Source organism: Pseudochaenichthys georgianus, chromosome 9, assembly GCF_902827115.2.
Source record: "Pseudochaenichthys georgianus chromosome 9, fPseGeo1.2, whole genome shotgun sequence".
Classification (NCBI taxonomy): Eukaryota; Metazoa; Chordata; class Actinopteri; order Perciformes; family Channichthyidae; genus Pseudochaenichthys; species Pseudochaenichthys georgianus.
Window position 1 is genome coordinate 29,405,823 of NC_047511.1, and position 18,715 is coordinate 29,424,537.

The 18,715-nt window shown below is 44.3% G+C and overlaps 2 long non-coding RNA genes across 2 annotated transcripts in view; both read right to left on the reverse strand.

Moving 5' to 3' along the window:
• LOC139434490 (uncharacterized) overlaps nucleotides 1-18,715 on the reverse strand; it is a 55,724-nt gene that overhangs the window by 10,593 nt on the left and 26,416 nt on the right. The gene's annotated exons all lie outside the window — the stretch shown is intronic.
• On the reverse strand, nucleotides 502-1,387 carry LOC139434491 (uncharacterized). The gene is made up of 4 exons (XR_011643842.1): nucleotides 1,190-1,387; nucleotides 1,005-1,061; nucleotides 755-785; nucleotides 502-601 (listed from the first exon to the last, which is right to left on the reverse strand). It is a non-coding gene; the product is annotated as an uncharacterized lncRNA (long non-coding RNA).

Here is an 18,715-nt window from a genome sequence, read left to right on the forward strand (position 1 = left end):
TTAGCTTTGCCGACCATGTAAGGTCATTATTAAAAAGGTACAATCAATTTGTTTAGGGTTGACTAAAATAATGATAAACATTTCATTTGGATAATTTACTGACAGAATAAGAAACTCAATAATGCTCTACTCACCTGTTCCTTTTTTATAAAGTGAAACAGTTGAAACGATAGATTTTTAGTAAACTTAAAAACAACCTTCTCCAAAAGCTATCAAGGAATATACCGAATACTTATTTTAGAACTTTATTACGTATTATTTGTATATAGTTTGAGTGATCCATAATTGACAGAAGCTTGTGTTTACACTGACCTGTCACTCATATATTAATGTCTTTGTAACTTCAGTAAACCACTACCTCACTCATTTCTTTCATTCATCACGGTTCAGTAAACTAAGTGATACATGAACCAGTTTAATCATTATAATAACGTAGGATTGCAACTCTTTGAAACTGTAGGTGGCTCTTAAAAGAGCCGTTGTGTTTGGGTGTGCTGGTCTCAGGCCAGTCTAAGCCCTCTCTCCGGATGCGGCGCGCCAGCTGGATGTCCTTGGGCATGATGGTGACCCTCTTTGCTTGGTTCATCTTACTGGGGGGCAGCTGCATGGATGTCGGTGCAGTCCACAGTCATTGTGCAGTTGAAGGCAGAATGAATTTATTATTGACTGACAGCACAACTTCATGTCATACAATACATTGACTTTATTTGTAATTGTGTAAAAACATATGAGCATAATGATTAGCAAGCAGGACCTGCAGGAACAGAGCACGGTGATGGATGGAGCTGGGAAGAGAAAGAATAAAGAAAACAGATCAACTTCATTTTCGGATATTAAAAATTCAATTTCAAAACAAGTTGCCACTCCTACAGTTTTCTAGTGTGTAAAGATGATTTCACTTGACCTATGCACAATATCACACTCAATACATGTGTGTCTCTGGGGGGTGCATTGTGCCTTTGATGTATATAAATAATATACCATAACCAAATACTATTACGTACAGTGGAAATCAGGTTGCCAGAGCAGGTCAGTGTGCATGTTCCTCAGGGTCTCAGCAGCTACAGGTGAGGGAAAGGAAATAAAAGAGAAAAAGCTCAGTAACAACACTTTAAAGAATTATCTCTTTTAATAATGTTCTCTCAGTAATCACTCAACTACTGTCTTTCCAACAAACAGATTGACTCACCCTTACTGTCATCACAATGAAACACGTCCAGAAGAATCTGTCATGCAAAGCTCCCTGCCTGCCTTCGACTCTCCCTGACTGCTTCCTTAGCACCCGGTGGATGGCGCAGTATAGGCTACTCTTCAAATGTTTCACGAAATGCTTACCATCTACTCTTACTCTTACTTCATGTAATAAAATAATAACTTCATGGTAAGGCTACTAAAAATGACAATGCTAAGTAATGTAATGCTAACTAACGTGCTCGCTACTCGTCGCTACTAGCTAGGTAGCTAACTTGACTATATGTTCCATGCACAACATGTGTATTACCTGATATGTCTGATCCAGCGACTCCTGGTCCTTTCATCAGACGGGAAGCGATAGAACGAGCAAGTGGTATGATCACTTATGTGATTACAACCTGGTACAAAGCACACATGCATCTTGTAAAAGTGCATTTATTTTTAGAAATCTCTTATTTATTGGAGGGAATAAATCGGTTATGAGATCTTCTTCTTCTTCTTCGCTTTAATTACGAGTCGCAACCACTTGGAGAATTATCGCCTGTGACATCACTTACGCGAGCCAGAATGGGATTTGGGATTTGTAGTCTTTGTAGTCGCGTATTTTTCATAGTCTTATATTTCAACAGTTTTACGACAAAATGTGACTTTTTTGACATGGAACTTATTGTTTAAGATTGACAAACATCATATGTGTAGTTCGTGGCACAATTCAAACGGGATCAAAAGATACGTGTTCTCTCTCCATTGAATTCAATGTTAATTTTTCGCTTCCGGGGTCCCATGGGCCGGAAGTAGATGGGCGTGACTTCGCCTCTCTATAGAGCCAATAAACAGCCCGCCAATTGTTCCCCTTCTGAGAGCAGCTACGGCATCTCTCAAAAGGCGGATTGTTGACAGGTCTGTGAAGGCACCACCACCAAGCGCATGCGCAGTGCCAGCTTTAAGGGCACCACCGGCACGAGCAGTGCCGGCTGGGGCTGTGAAGGCACCACCGCCACGCGCATGCGCAGTGTCGGTGGGTATTGTTGATAAGGGGCACCACGGTGTTCAGACACTAGAGGGCCCCATAACACAACAAATAGAGACTCAGAGAGGAGGAGATGTGACATCCTCACTGGCTCTAATGAGCATGCAGTGGGAGATGCTCACATCATCCGCTTGGGTTTTCAAGATAGTAACACGGGGCTACAGACTCCAGTTTGCTGTCACCCCCCCTCGCTTCTCGGGCTAGAGGGCTATATCTATTGTACCCGCAGAGCAGAGTCAGGGCGGCTTTTATTCCAAGTACTTCCTCGTTCCCAAACCGGGAGGGAACGGAATTCGGCCAATACTTGATTTAAGGGCTCTGAAAAAATATCTTACAAAATATAAGTTCAGAATGCTCACTCACACATCTCTGCTGCGGCTCGTGCGAAAAGATGACTGGTTTACATCAGTCGACCTGAAAGATGCGTATTTTCACATCCCAGTATATTATCCACACAGGAAATATCTGAGGTTCGCATTTCAGGGGATCTGTTATGAATACAGAGTACTCCCCTTTGGTCTGTCTCTCAGTCCAAGGGTGTTTGTACGGTGTACGGAAGCCGCGATAGCCCCGTTGAGACAACAGGGCATTTGCCTGGCGACCTACCTGGATGACTGGCTGCTTCTCGCACAGTCGGAGCACGAGGCTGTTACGCAGACAAATGTCCTCGTTAAGCACCTGCTCAACCTGGGTTTTGTAATAAATACAGAGAAGAGCATGTTGTGCCCCGCGCAGACTATACTCTTCCTGGGTTCACGCCTGAACTCGGTGCCCTTTTCAGCTCGCTTGTCAGCAGAAAGAGTGAAAGCTTTCAGAGCTTGTCTTGCTCTTTTCCAGCTGCGCAAACATGTTCTTCTCAGATCATGCTTGCGATTGCTGGGGCTCATGGCGTCAGCCATCCTGGTTGTAGGACTGGGACGCTTACACATGAGGGAGTTTCAGCGCTGGGTGGCCGCCCTGAAACTAAAGGCGCGCGGAGAGTGATGGTTACTGTGAGTTGCATAAGGGGACTGCGCCACTGGCTGCACCCGACTTTTCTAGTACGAGGTGTGCCCATGGGTGCTGTCCTTTCACGGAAAGTGGTCACCACGGACGCATGTCTGACAGGTTGGGGAGGTATTTATGAAGGTCGCCCGGTAAGGGGTCTCTGGAGCAGAGACCTCCAGCGGGCGCACATAAATTACCTGGAGCTTTTAGCGGTGTTTTTCACCCTAAGATGCTTTCTGCCTTACCTCAGGGGACATCACGTCCTCGTGAGGACAGATAATACGACCACAATATCGTATATTAACCGCCAAGGGGGTTTGCGTTCTCTTCAGTTACACACACTGGCGCGCAAACTTATCCTATGGAGCAGTAGACGTCTCCTCTCTCTGAAAGCGACGCACGTACCGGGAGTGATGAACCTCGGGGCAGATCTGATGTCCAGAGGTGCACCACTTTATGCAGACTGGACTCTACATCCAAGGACTGTGAGTCAGCTGTGGGTGCGTTACGGCAGAGCCGCGGTGGATCTGTTCGCATCAAAAGATAACGCTCAGTGTCGGCTGTTCTTTTCGATGCGTGATCTAAATGCACCGTTAGGCGTGGATGCACTCGCGCACGATTGGCCCCCGGGCCTTCTGTACGCGTTTCCACCCCTGGCTCTGATACCTCCAACTCTGGCAAGAGTGAGAGAGCAACGCCACACACTTATTCTGATAGCTCCACACTGGCCAGCTATGTACTGGCTAGCGGAGATATATCAGCTGCTGTGCGGGCAGTGTTGGCAGCTCCCACTACGCAGGGACATACTGTCCCAAGCGAGGGGGGCGATCTTTCACCCACACCCAGAGCGCTTGGCTCTATGGGCCTGGCCCGTGAGCGGTACCATGATCGGGGGTGCTCTGTCATAATGACCAAGCCCCCTGTGTCCTGGGCTATCCCTTACAAGGGAAAGCCTATTACTAAGCAACGGCTCTCCCACTGTTGTGTGGAGGCAATTACTGTGGGGCCCGTACAAGTCAGAGCTTGCAGGCAACCTCGGGTTCGCGAGTTTTCTCTTGACTCAGGGTCTGGCGGCATCCTGGGCTCTGTTCAGGATGTCTCCCTTTCAAGACATTGGTGCAAGCGGCGAGCTGTTACTCGCTGCGCACTTGTGTCCGCCTTTTAACAGTCTGGGCATTCTACTCCCAGGTTGACTCAAGCAGTGCTGGGCACATGGTTGAGTCGGAGTCCTACCTGTTAAAATTCTGATCGGTTGGCGATTTTCAAGATAAGCTCGTCTGGCAATACGGGAGCTACAATATCCCATAGTGAGACATCGAACGGAGTGTTATGAATGAGAACTATAGGTTACTTACGTAACCCCAGTCCTCAGAGTAACATGAAGTGAGATGTCTCACCAGACGGCTCTCCTTGCTATGGTGAAGAGAGAAGAGGTGCTTATTTTGAATGACGCATGCGTTGTGGCGCAAGCTACTTATAGGGGGTCATTTCCCCTGACGCTGACGTCAAGATCACCAGCCAATCAGGATTGGCGTAATGAGATTGATGCTTCTGTTTGCTCCGCGATGAGGCGCATCCCATAGTGAGACATCTCACTTCATATTACTCTGAGGACTGGGGTTACGTAAGTAACCTATATATTTATCTGGCATTCAAATGTCAAATAGTCCAACAGCTCCCATTGCTAATGTTGCTGGGCAACACATACTAGCAAAGCCCCTTGTAAGAGTTTTAAGAATATTTCATTTATTCTGAGTAGTAAAAGTTGGATCAGAAAAGGCTTAGAGTCACAGATGCTCAGACTGCCACAACTTTGGAAGTGCATTTATAGCTTCCATTCAATACAGGATTCTAACATAAAACGGGACAGGACAGTAAAAGCTTGGGTTTATTCTGATCATGTTTTATGTCTGTCAAAAAGAGTGTGAAAATAGTGCCTTGTACCTGCAATTTTTTACATAACTTCTAAATGCGGGTGGGAATCATTTAAGATGAAGAGAGAATGCAGTTCGCATTAACAGCAAAACACAGCAGTTACTTAGATGGATACATCACTTAATAACCTTACGTGTTGATCCAATCAGTTTAGTGTCACAGTTTGGTACACATGTATAACAACAAAGGTCCAGAGGTTTCTCAAACAGCAATGTAATTGCATAAACTCACGCCACAATTATGTGCCTAGTACGAAACATGTGGAGGAAAGACCCGCTCTGCCAGTTTCTAATGAGAAAGGTGTTTGACAGTACAGTAAATAGTTTTCCTTGTCTGTAGCAGAAAGTAATTGAGTCTTGGGATAAAAGATTTAGTGGCTTCTTCCGGTATCATTCGATTGGACTACGCAAATTAGTCATTCGAGACAAAAATGTCCACTGCAAAAGACTTTGATAAAAACATTATATTAAAAGGTTTTTTTCACAACTTTTTTGGGTTCAATCTTTAAAGCAACTTCTGCCCTAATAGAAAATCATTTTCAGGATTTTAACCCTTTAAATGCCATTTTGAATACATGAAACCGCTGTTTTTGTCATGATAAAAACAGAGAAAATTAGTTATTTAACATATTAGTTTTTGCACAAAATCAGATTGAACAAAAAAGTTACAAATTAGTCATTCGGTACAAAAATGTCCACTTCCAAAAACTGCTCTAAAATGACAACAGATTAATATTTTTTAAAACTTTTTGGGATTAAATCTTTCAATCAACTTCAGTCCTGATCAAAAATACAAAATGTTAAATTATGTTCAGGATTTTAACCCTTGAACTGCCAGTTTGAAAACATGAATTTGCATTTTCTATGAAAAACATGCACAAAAAGGCAGTTATTTTCCATATAATAAATGTTGGGGGGGGGTCGGCTTTTTTTTTTTTTACACAGTCTTGGATATGTCAAAGATTAGCAACAACATTGATTTTGGTTGATTATTAGTTTTTGCACAAAATCAGATTGAACAAAAAAGTTACAAATTAGCCACTCGCGGACAAAAATGTCCCATCCACTCCCATTATAACCACATATTTTGATCTCTCCGCCATACCGGTATAAAATCATGCATTTTGTAATGTCAGGGTTTTATATTGGAGGAAAATAGTTCAATGTGTCCTTTACTGTATATCACCAGATGTGACATTTTACCATTGAATTACATGCTTGTAATTTCTTGGTTTCTTTGCCTGTTGTATAATGGGGCCCTGACAGCCATTGGAATACATGTATGCAACTAATATGATGTAGGTGTGTTGGGATGGATATGGAAGAGTGGTATCAGCTGGTGTGTGTGTGGTGTGTGTGTGTGTGTGTGTGTGTGTGTGTGTGTGTGTGTGTGTGTGTGTGTGTGTGTGTGTGTGTGTGTGTGTGTGTGTGTGTGTGTGTGTGTGTGTGTGTGTGTGTGTGTGTGTGTGTGTGTGTGTGTGTGTGTACAGAGACAACAATATACAGTAGATTTGGTTTACAGTAGGGATGGGAATTTGAAAGCAAATGTATATTCGAACATTCGACCTCCCAAAAAACGGTTAACCGGTTAACCGAAATGTACATATCCTATAAAAAAAAAATGGGCAAACATTTTTTTTTCAACACGTTTTTTTTTGCCCAATTTTTTTCAATAATTTTTTACTATGACTGGTAAAATATGTTGCATACCGGCAAAACTAAATCTCTCCAGTCAAAATGTCTATGTACTTTGCCGCCACACACGGTTTCCAAGCAGCGCTTATTGTTGTTTAGGCTGGCCACTCAGTCATGTGTCGCGAGTGTTGACAGGGGGCGGGGGAGCACGCTCATGAACTGTTATCGCCGGAACCTCCAATGGCTGCGGAGCTCATTTGTGCCACATTTGGGCCTAAGATGAGGTTTGAGTCTGCGTGATCTGCGTGTAGGGAGGGGCAGCAGCCATGTCATTGGCTAGAACTAGCTAGATCTGATGGATTTGGACATAAACACGAGTGAAGTATAACCGGACACGAGAGAGAGAGATCAGCACCTGCAGCTCTGCCCGCTGTGAGGGACCGGTGAGCGGAGCAAAACACACCTTAAGACGTCACCTAACACATTTAGCTATGGCACAGTCGTATATATATACATTGAATTATTCAATTTGATAATATGTAATCAACTTAGGCATCACTCCCAAAAAAAAAAAATTATATATATATTTTTTTTAATAAAAATATTCATAACTCGTATTCGAATACATGAATAATTTCGAATATTCGAATATTCGATTAATCGTTCCCATCCCTAGTTTACAGCAAGTCGAAGTTTTCACCTCATATCTTTCTTTCTCTCTCTCTTTTTCTCTCACTCCCTCATTCCCAAACTCATACACACTCTTACATATTAAGCCTCCTTATACCTTGTATGTGTGTGAGTGATTGTGTGTGAGAAGGAGACAGGAGTAAGTGTGCTCTCATGGCGTTTTGTTTTTCATTTGTGCTGTTTCATGTGTCTTTGAGGTAAAGAGATGTATGATCTTGACCCTGCTTGACCTCGATGTTTTGAGTTGTTTGGAACTTCAAAGTCCTTTGATAATGTCTCCTTAGCAAACAGACATACACAGCCTTGAAGTAAATAAAAACACCTGGCTGCAAAGCCAAAGCTTCAAATATGTGTAGTTTGGCTGGATGGTCATTTCATTCCTGTGATACGCACCAACCAGTAAGATGAAGAGGAGCTTCTCTGTGGGACAAGAGGTCTCATGCAGCCCATAACTTCAGCTGCAGGACTCATCCTCTGAAACAGAAACACCCTGAGAAGGAGAATCTGGTGTGGATCTGCCTGAACTGTGCTTGAAATGAGTCAGCACAAAGATAAAACACTTTTTTGCCAAACAGTTTGCCAAACAGTTCATTTATCAGATGGGGGCAGAGAAGAAGGAACAATTCTGCTCCGAATCCCACGTTGATACAGAGGAATCGATTATGTCCTTTGCTGAGGAGGTTGAGGAGCTGCAGAGGAGCTGCTGAGGAGCTGCTGAGGAACTGCTGAGGAACTGCTGAGGAACAACAAGATGGTGATGAGGTTGAGATGTATGATTGACTACAAAACCATTTAGATGGAAAAAGCCTGATGTTCACTAAAGTGCTTTGTGATGTCCTCCTCAATCACACCACAAAGGGGATGATAGCACCAGAGATTGCCACAGGAGTAACAAGAATATTCGTTGCACCGCCACCTGAAGCCATGCTTAGAGAAATAATCAGATGTTTGCGGTGGAGTCTGATCGTTCTTCGTCTGACCCTTCCACTGAAAGTGGAGAGGACACAGAGGATCCCATCCCGTAGCTGCGCTAAATTCCTCTGCACTATCCTATCCAATGTTTGCTCAAACATCTGTGGCATCAACATCCCTCCAGTTTGCCACCGAACGTCCCCCATGCAGGTGTGTCATGTCGAAAATACTGCTGATGATCTCAGGGGTAAAGACTAAATCAAAGAAGGATTCCACGTCATGAATTCTTATTTATGCCACTCGTAATGGGATAACGCGTGGGCCCTGAAACCAAACCTCTGGCAGCAGGAATGTAGCGCAGCGTTTCCTCGTGAGAGGGAAACCAGATTTGAAAATGTTTTGATGTCCACCCACTGCCACGATGGACACGATCCTCCGGATAGGATAGTGCAGAGGAATGTAGCACAGCTACGGGATGGGATCCTCTGTGTCCTCTCCACTTTCAGGGGAAGGGTCGGACGAAGAAGGATCAGACTCCACTACAAACTCCACATCAGATTCTCATTCTAATGTTTGGCAAAAAAGTGTTTTATCTTTGTGCTGACTCCTTTCAAGCACAGTTCAGATCCACACCAGATTCTCCTTCTCAGGGTGTTTCTGTTTCAGAGGATGAGTCCTGCAGCTGAAGTTAGGGGCTGCATGAGCAGATACCTCTTGTCCCACAGAGAAGCTCCTCTTCATCTTACTGGTTGTTGCGTATCACAGGAATGAAATGACCAACCAGCCACATCCAACTACACATATTTGAAGCTTTGGCTTTGCAGTCAGATGTTTATTTACTTCAAGGAGAGTATGTGTATCGCTGTGTATGTCTGTTTGACATTATCAAAGGACTTTGAAGTTCAAACAATTCAAAACATCGAGGTCAAGCTGGGTCAAGATCATACATCTGTTTACCTCAAAGACACATGAAACAGCACAAATGAAAAACAAAACTTCATGAGAGCACACTTACTCCTGTCTCCTTCTCACACACAATCACTCACACACATACAAGGTATAAGGAGTAGGGATGCACGATAATTATCGGGGCCGATAATTATCGGTCCGATATTAGGAATTATGACGTCATCCCGATAAACCCGATACCAGTATTAATAGCCCCGATAATATACAATATATTTTTTGGGTAAAAAAAAAGAAAAAATACTGCGGTGTGGGTGTGGATGAGGGGCGCTTGTTTTTCACTCGGCTCCTCCCGTTTTTCCAGTACTGTGGTATTAGTGGTTTCGGAAGAGGGGAGTTCTTCACAAATCCAGCGCTCCCTAATACTTCGAACCTGATCAGTCACCTGAAACATCGCCATCGCTACGATGGTGTGTTAAAAGCGTACGAAGATAATAATACAATACAAAGTGTGTGTGTGTGTGTGTGTGTGTGTGTGTGTGTGTGTGTGTGTGTGTGTGTGTGTGTGTGTGTGTGTGTGTGCGTGCGCGCACACGTTGGAGCTATGTGCAACTCAAGGCATATGCTCGAACCGGAGCTGCCTGGACGCTGCAATCATGTTGTGCACTATCCATGCAGAGTGTGCTGACTTTTCGTACAATGTCCCACTGTCTGGCTTCCTGCATAAAGTCAAGTGCTCGGCGCAGTTGTGGCGAAATGTCGCTCCTCTGTTTTCATTTAAACAGCTCCTTATATCCGTTAGCGCAGCTAGCTAGCACCAGATGCTAACAACAACAATGCACGTAAGGTCTCTCTAAGGCCACACATACACACGGTGCCTGCTGGTGAGCGTGGAAGTGTGGTCTGCCACAAGCGGGTGGCAGGAGCGGGGCTGTCAGCATCAGCTTGTAGATGGTATTTTAAACTCGATGCGCTGTGAAACTACGGGGCGGCCAAGGAAAAAAAATACACATGCGTTAATCGCGTTAAAATAATTAGTGGCGTAAATCTTTTTTTATTATCGGTTATCGGTATCGGTATCGGTCTTGAGAAGCAGGAAGGTATCGGTTTCAAAAACCCAATATCGTGCATCCCTAATAAGGAGGTATAATATGTAAGAGTGTGTATGCGTTTGGGAATGAGGGAGTGAGAGAAAAAGAGAGAGAGAAAGAAAGAAAGATATGAGGTGAAAACTGCGACTTGCTGTAAACCAAAACTACTGTATATATACTGGGACATTTTTGTCCGCGAGTGGCTAATGTGAGTTTTTTGTTCAATCTGATTTTGTGTAAAAACTAATAATCAACCAAAATAAATGTTGTTGCTAATCTTTGACATATCCAAGACTGTGTTAAAAAAAAAAAGGCGACCCCCCCAACATTTATTATATGGAAAATAACTGCCTTTTTGTGCATGTTTTTCATAGAAAACTCAAATTCATGTTTTCAAACTGGCAGTTAAAGGGTTAAAATCCTGAACATAAGTTAACATTTGGTATTTTTGATCAGGGCTGAAGTTGATTGAAAGATTTAACCACAAAAACTTTTAACAAATATTAATCTGTTGTCATTTTAGAGCAGTTTTTGGAAGTGCACATTTTTGTCCCGAATGACTAATTTGTAACTTTTTTGTTCAATCTGATTTTGTGCAAAATCTAATAATCAACCAAAATCAATGTTGTTGCTAATCTTTGACATATCCAAGACTGTGTTAAAAAAAAAAAAAGCCGACCCCCCCCAACATTTATTATATGGAAAAGAACTGCCTTTTTGTGCATGTTTTTCATAGAAAACGCAAATTCATGTTTTCAAACTGGCAGTTCAAGGGTTAAAATCCTGAACATAATTTAACATTTGGTATTTTTGATCAGGGCTGAAGTTGATTGAAAGATTTAACCCCAAAAAGTTAAAAAAAATATTAATCTGTTGTCATTTTAGAGCAGTTTTTGGAAGTGGACATTTTTGTCCCGAATGACTAATTTGTAACTTTTTTGTTCAATCTGATTTTGTGCAAAAACTAATAATGCAAAATAATCCATTTTGTTGCTAATCTTTGACATATCCAAGACTGTTATAAAAAAAAAGAGCCAGTCCCCAGATATGTATTTTTTGGAAAATAACTCATTTTCTCTGTTTTCATCATGAAAAAAAACAGTGGTTTCATGTATTCAAAATGGCATTTAAAGGGTTAAAATCCTGAAAATGATTACATTTTTGGTATTTTCTATTAGGGCGGAAGTGGCTTTAAAGATTGAACCCAAAAAAGTGGTGAAAAAAACCTTTTAATATAATGTGTTTATCAAAGTCTTTTGCAGTGGACATTTTTGTCTCGAATGACTAATTTGCATAGTCGATTTGTTACACAGTGAATTAAAGACCGATTTGAAAAATTGAAATTGGAATTTCAAAATAGATCGAGAAAATAGCCTTGTTACAAAAAATCAGGCCATTTGCACCAACACCACCAAAGTTATTGCAAAATGAAAAGTGAAAAATTACCCATATGGACAAAAAACGTCCACAGTGATACCGGAGGGTTAAAGAAGGTGCTCAGCAATTAGGGTATTATTCTGAGCACAATAGTATTCCTTTAAATACAGGCGGCATGTGAGTAGCATTCACTGATGAAGGAGTACTGATTAGAGAGAATAAGAACGTAATTTTCTTAATTTGAACAGACACTTTTCATACTTCGCAAAGTTTTCCATTCCTAAAAGCCTATGCATCAGAAGATAGAGGAAGATAATGAGAAATAATGGGGTGGCAGTAGATAGAGCTTTTACCAGAAGCCTGCAAAGAGAATGGAAGAATGATCAAAAATGAGAACTGAGTGAGAGACTGGCAGTAAAAGGAGGAGGGGGAAACCAAACCTCATTTGTCAGGTCATTTGTAAAGATTTCTCAGTACAAAAGACGGAAGAAAGAAACAGAAAAACAAAGATCTGCTCTCCTTGTTGTTACTTTATTACAGCGAGCGGAACCGCTTAATCAACATAATACATTTAACCAATTATGCTAGATTTAATCTGCGGAGCTAATTCAATAGAGATCCTTGGTGATTTACGACGGCCAGTTTATTGTTGTGCTTTGTTGGGAGGTCCGATGTCCCAATGGGAGATGACGAAGAGGCTTTAAGGAGACCTCGGGAAACATCTGTACTGACATCTCTCAACGGAACACAAGGCTATATCTGACAACCGCTAATATAAGATATATTCTTTTGAACTTGAAACAAACTTTAACTTTCCATTTATTTTATAGTTTTCTTTTATTGGTCTCTTAACCTGGAGACCCATTGATCACATTATTTTAAAAGACAAAACTGTAGTGAAGGAAAAAAACAGAAAATAATTGGAGCTATGGATAAAGAAAAGTTATAGTGTAATAAAAAAGCTCTCCCGAGATCAAGAGACGAAGTGAGAGGCAGAAAGGAATCACTAGATCTTGTTTTTGAGGCAGCTTTTTTATTTGGTAGGCCACTTGAATGGCTTACTGCTTGAATTGAAGCCATTGTTAACACTGTTAGTCACACCTGTGCTTTCATACTTTGAGAGTCAATTTATCATCTGTGAAAGAAATGTCTATACAAATTGTGTTTTTTTTATTTGGGTGTTAACAGGTGCCACATGTCAAGCAGGCACAATGGGCAGGTCTTTAAATACACTCTCATAGGAGCAGGTCCAATCAGACATGATGATAGTGATAACACATGCGTCAATGAACCATGGTTGTGCTTAGGTGTGAACAATTAGGGATAGCGATCAGCTGGTATTACCGTTTGTAGCGGTATGCACTATTAAAGTTGGTTTGCCAGTGTGTAAAGTGTCATAAGAAGACATACAATTGCAATTTGAGATACACATTTTTTTAATCTATTGTTCTAAAGAAAATAAAACATTTTGAAGAGTCACGATTGCTCTTTTGTTTATTTAACAATTGTGACGTCAGTCAAATTTGGTTAGGTCAGAGCTGGAATAATTAAATATCCATCTTTGCTCACTTATTACCCACCTGCATGTGTGCATAAACTGTGTTCAACTTTTCCAAACACAACAATGATAAATGATGGGTAATCTAATCGGTGTGGGCCATTAGGAGCAGGTATTTATAGACTTCATCTTTCATCTCTTGGTTGAGATTGTAAGATGGCCTCTTGACTTACATGACAACAAAGGTCACTCAGAGAATACAGCCACTATGTTTTTGAGGAAATGTGTGTCAAACTTAACATTAATTTAAAATTGTGATTTATTTCTTTGTAATTTGTCCCTTTTTTCTGTACTACTATTATATGTATTGTTAATTTGTTCGAACTGTCTTTGTTCACACACATACCTCACTTGCCTTTCTTTGTTATACTCAATACTCCACACTCCATTATCTCTGCTGCTACTCATCTTTTGCATGGCTAATGTGCTTCCTTCACTTCAACACACACACACACACACACACACACACACACACACACACACACACACACACACACACACACACACACACACACACACACACACACACACACACACACACACACACCCCATTCAGTTCCGCCAGCTTGTCAGAGTGTGACTGATTGATTACTACCCAGAAGGCTTGGCTTTGTTGATGTCAGAAACAGGACAGGTACCCCAGACCACAGGGGGGCACATAGAAGATTGATGTCTCTCTTTTCCAACCCCCCTCCCCCTTTCTTCCTCTTACTTTCTCTCTCTATTTCCATCTTTACCGTGAGTCACTCACACCTGCTCACACGCACACTCATTGACCCCCACTGAGCATTGTAAGGGATTTTACTGCATTTGTAGCCAAGTCAATGTTAAGCTTTTTTCCAATATAAATGCACCTGTCAGCTGTAGTCACTCATGTATGTTAGCTAGAAGTCAATGCTTGTCCTATTAAAGCGTGTTAATTATGTGGGTGTTTATTCAATTGTGCAATTACTCTTTTTGAATTTTAAACTGGGTTTCTGATAGAAGGAAGCACATGTGTATAATTATGAAAAGTATATAGCTTAGATGACCCTAAGCTATATAAATACTTAATTTGTTAGTCAAGACACTTTCCATCTGATGAAGGCAAATGCCTTCCCAGATGTAAAAAAGTAGAAAACATTACATTCAGTTATAACTGCCAAAACAAACATTACTTACACTATTATGGCCCCTGTTAAAAATGTTTGTAATGTTATCTACTGTAAGTTGGTCGAACGGATGCCTCCTCATCCGGAAGCTGACCGAGCAGACCCGAGCAGCAGTCGAGAGGAGCCGAGCGCATCCACGAAACACACAAAATGGTGACGTCAGAGTTCCCGTTAGCCGGCAAATCTAAATCTCTTCGGTCAAAATGTCCGGTCAAAATAATTTCCCTTTAGCGCAATACCGCTTCAGTTGCGCCACTTATGTGACAGACAAGAAGAGTATGTGACAGACAAGAATAGTCAATTCTAATGTCTAACACTTAATGTGGAGAAAGAGATGTCCTGTATGTGCGTTGATCTGTTGGTAATGCCTCAGGGTTCCGGTGGGCATGTACTGTTACAGGGTGGTTTAGGCTAGGTTGCAGCTCCACCCTGTGGACGTATTGTGCCTGTGTTATATATATATCTGCCTCACGTGAATATACCTCAGTTGTATGATTGCCTGCTTAATGTGAATACACGGCGTTGAGACACAGCCTGAGTTGCCTTATTCATTAATGCACATACATCTACAAACATGTACTGCGCTATACTTTGCGGCCTCATCCAGTTGCATAGCGACACTTATTGTTTAGGTGTCTTTTAATAAGCATGTAGTCCTATCATTAGCTAGAACTAGCTATCTGATCGATATGGACATAAACGCAAGTGAAGTCTAATCTGACGGGAGAGAGAGATCAGCTGCTGCTGACGAGTCGACACGCAGCTCTGCATGATCACATGCAGCGGTGAGCGGACAAAACACACACTTCAGGTTAGAATATCACACGTAGCTATTTTAATTACCTCTCAAACTACCTACAATAGTTATAGATATGTTTAGTTTTACTGTCGGGTCACTCATTACTGGATCCGCGAGCTGCATGATACTGGCATAATAGATTGCCCGATCGGGCAACCAGCAGGTGAGGCTTCATTGTCCGAGCTAAATACTAGATGGCCCCGGGCCATCGGGCAGTCGTTAATGTCGAGCCCTGGCTGACAACACAGAATACACTTGTGTAGATACATGTGAATGTAGGTTGTATTGGACATGCATGCATAATATACAGAAGAATGTGCATTAGTATAAAAAGACAAAGTATTGGTCCATGGTCGGACTAACGGTAACAAAACTTTACTCTGCTAAGATGCTACGGCAGCGGGCTCACGCAAAAAAGTGGAATCTAGCTCTACCTTCCATGCAAAAGAAAATATGACGTTGTGGTGCCACGTGATGGGACATAATTCACCTCTGGTTATTGTGTTGCAACACGGACCTGTTAGAGAGGGCACCGGAAGCTAGGTTCATTCATGCTAGCTTCACAACAAGTAATAAGTTAATGTCTTAACCTGTCTGAATGTTCTTTGATAATAAAGTGTGGAGTTCCATACTGAACACACCGCCTCCGACTCCCATTCATCGGCTCTACACTGGTGACTCCGACTTTTCCGAGAAGGTTTCCGGAAAATTAACGAACATGGCTGAGCTCGATGTTTTCGTAAAGCTGCCGGAGTTTTGGGAGAATGCCGCGGCGGCGTGGTTTGCACACGTGGAGGCGCACTTCGCCTGCCGGTAGGTCCGTGACGGGGACCTGAAGAACTACCACATTGTAGCAGCGATAGGAGGCTCCACGTCGTCCAGGTTGGTTGGTTTTATCACAGACCCCCCACACCATGGCAAATATGAGGCGATTAAGGCCCTCCTCCTTAAGACATTTAGCTTATCTGCTAAGGAGAGGGCCCGCCAGTTACTTGACATTCAAGGCCTAGGAGACAGCAAGCCATCTCAGCTAATGGAGAAAATGCTAAACCTGCTAGGGGGGGAAGATCCCCGGATTTTATTCACGGAGATTTTCCTGCGTCACTTGCCTCCCCGGGTCCAGACGGTGCTGGCCAACACGCCTGTCACGGAGCAGCGTGCCTTGGCTGAGGAAGGGGATTGTTTTTTCCTGGCTACACAACAGCCCGGTGCAGAGACGTTAGCCGCGACGCTCAGCGGCCCATCTGCAGTCAAGACAGCATGGCGGAGGCCGGACACGGCAGTTTCGAGCCGGCGTGGAGACACCGGAGAGTGCTTTTACCACGCACGTTTCGGGACAATGGCGAATAAATGCATCGCTCCGTGCAGCTATAAACCCCTGGGAAATGGAGGGGCCGGCGCTCAGTAGTGGCCCTGAGCGTCGGCGGCACGTGCAGGCTCCTCTTCGTCAGCGACAGCGTTTCGGGGAGCCTGTTTCTGTGTGACACGGGCGCTCAACGGAGCGTAGTTCCCGCGTCGAGTGAAGACGTCACCCGGGGTGGGCACGGACCGCGATTGACGACAGCTAACGGCGGTCCCATTCGCACGTACGGCGTGAGGCCTATGTGTTTGTGCATCGGAGGACAGCGTTTCAGCTGGGATTTTGTGACAGCGGACATTTCTTTTCCCCTCCTCGGAGCGGATTTTTTGTGTGCTCATGGACTCTTAGTGGACGTTAAGAATAGGCGTTTGGTTGATGCCTTGACATTTTCTTCCCTCGTGTGCACACTTGGCAGCGCAGCGTACGACAGGCTGTCGGGCTCGCTGTCGGGGGCAGACACGTTTCTCAGACTGTTGGCCGAGTTTCCAGACCTGTCGCTGCCCACCTTCTCTGCGCTTACCACTAGGCATGGCGTGGAGCACCACGTCACTACCGAGGGGCCTCCTGTCTACGCCAGGGCCCGGCGGTTGAACACTTCTAAGCTGGCTGTGGCGAGGGCGGAGTTCGCAACCATGGAGCGCCTGGGCATTGTCTGCCGCTCCGACAGTCCTTGGGCTTCCCCCCTGCTCGTCGTCCCCAAACCGAACGGCGGGTTCTGCCCGTGCGGGGATTACCGCCGACTCAACGACGCCACCACGCCTGACCGCTATCCAGTGCCGCACATTCAGGACTTTTCGGCGCATCTGGCCGGTACAGGGGTGTTTTCCAAGGTGGACCTGGTGCGTGGATACCACCAGGTGCCCATGCACCCCCTGGACATTCCCAAGACGGCAGTGATAACACCTTTTGGACTTTTTGAGTTCCTGCGGATGCCTTTTGGACTCAAGAATGCCGCTCAGACGTTCCAGCGCCTGATGGATTCGGTGCTTCGGGACCTGCCGTTTGTGTTTTTCTACCTCGACGACATACTCGTCGCCAGCGCTTCAGTGCAGGAGCACCTGTCCCACCTCCGAGCCCTTTTCACACGACTCAACAAACACAGATTAATCATCAATCCTGCAAAGTGCCAGTTCGGTGTGTCTGACATTGATTTCCTGGGGCACCGCGTCACCAAGGGCGGTGCGACACCTCTGCCAGCGAAGGTGGAGGCTGTTTCTGCTTTTCCTCGCCCGCTCACAGCCCGGTCGCTCCGTGAGTTTCTGGGGATGGTGACCTTCTACCACCGTTTCATCGCCCGGTCCGCACACATCATGCGGCCGCTGTATGAAGCGTTGAAAGGCAAAACTTTGCTTTTGCTGAGTTCAAGACCGCGTTGGCTCAGGCGGCTTTGCTGGCACACCCATCACTCATCACAGCTGCTGCTCATCACAGCTGCTGCTCATCACAGCTGCTGCTCGTGCTCTGAAACTCACCTAAGGAACAGGTTACACGCCGTCAGCACTGAGACGTGATCCACCTTTGCTGAGTTCCGGATGAGAGCCACGTTCAACCTCATCCACCATAGCGGACCCGAGTTCCACTAAAGGCACGCCGGGAAGGGTTTCAGGAGCCACTCCACACTGGGCGAATCACTTCTGGGATCCTACTTTTTGCCCGCAGAGTGGATTTAGCACGAGAGGGAGCAACTCTTGCAGAGATAAAGAGACGGAAGTGTGGTCCCGGCTCTCCTCTCGCCGCCCTTCTCGCCGCTCCTCACACCGCGTATCGCCGCTCCTCTTGCTGCTCCTCTCGTCGCTCCTCACACCGCGTATCGCCGCTCCTCTCCGCGCCTGTGCTACCGGCGGAGATGTAAAGTGGATTAAATAGCCGGTGTAACGCGGTGGGATTGCCTTCTCTACTCTGCTGTGCTGCTGTAGCTGAGGCCTGCTCCACCTTGCTCCGGGAACAGCGTGGATACTGTTGTGCTGGACTGGGAGAATGGCGGGTGTCGTGTTTCTGCTGTGCCTTTTCTTGGCTGTGCTGGACAAGGAGAAGATCGCTAGTCGTCCTGAAAAATCTACTGGATTCGGGTATGTTCTGCCGCCCGCAATG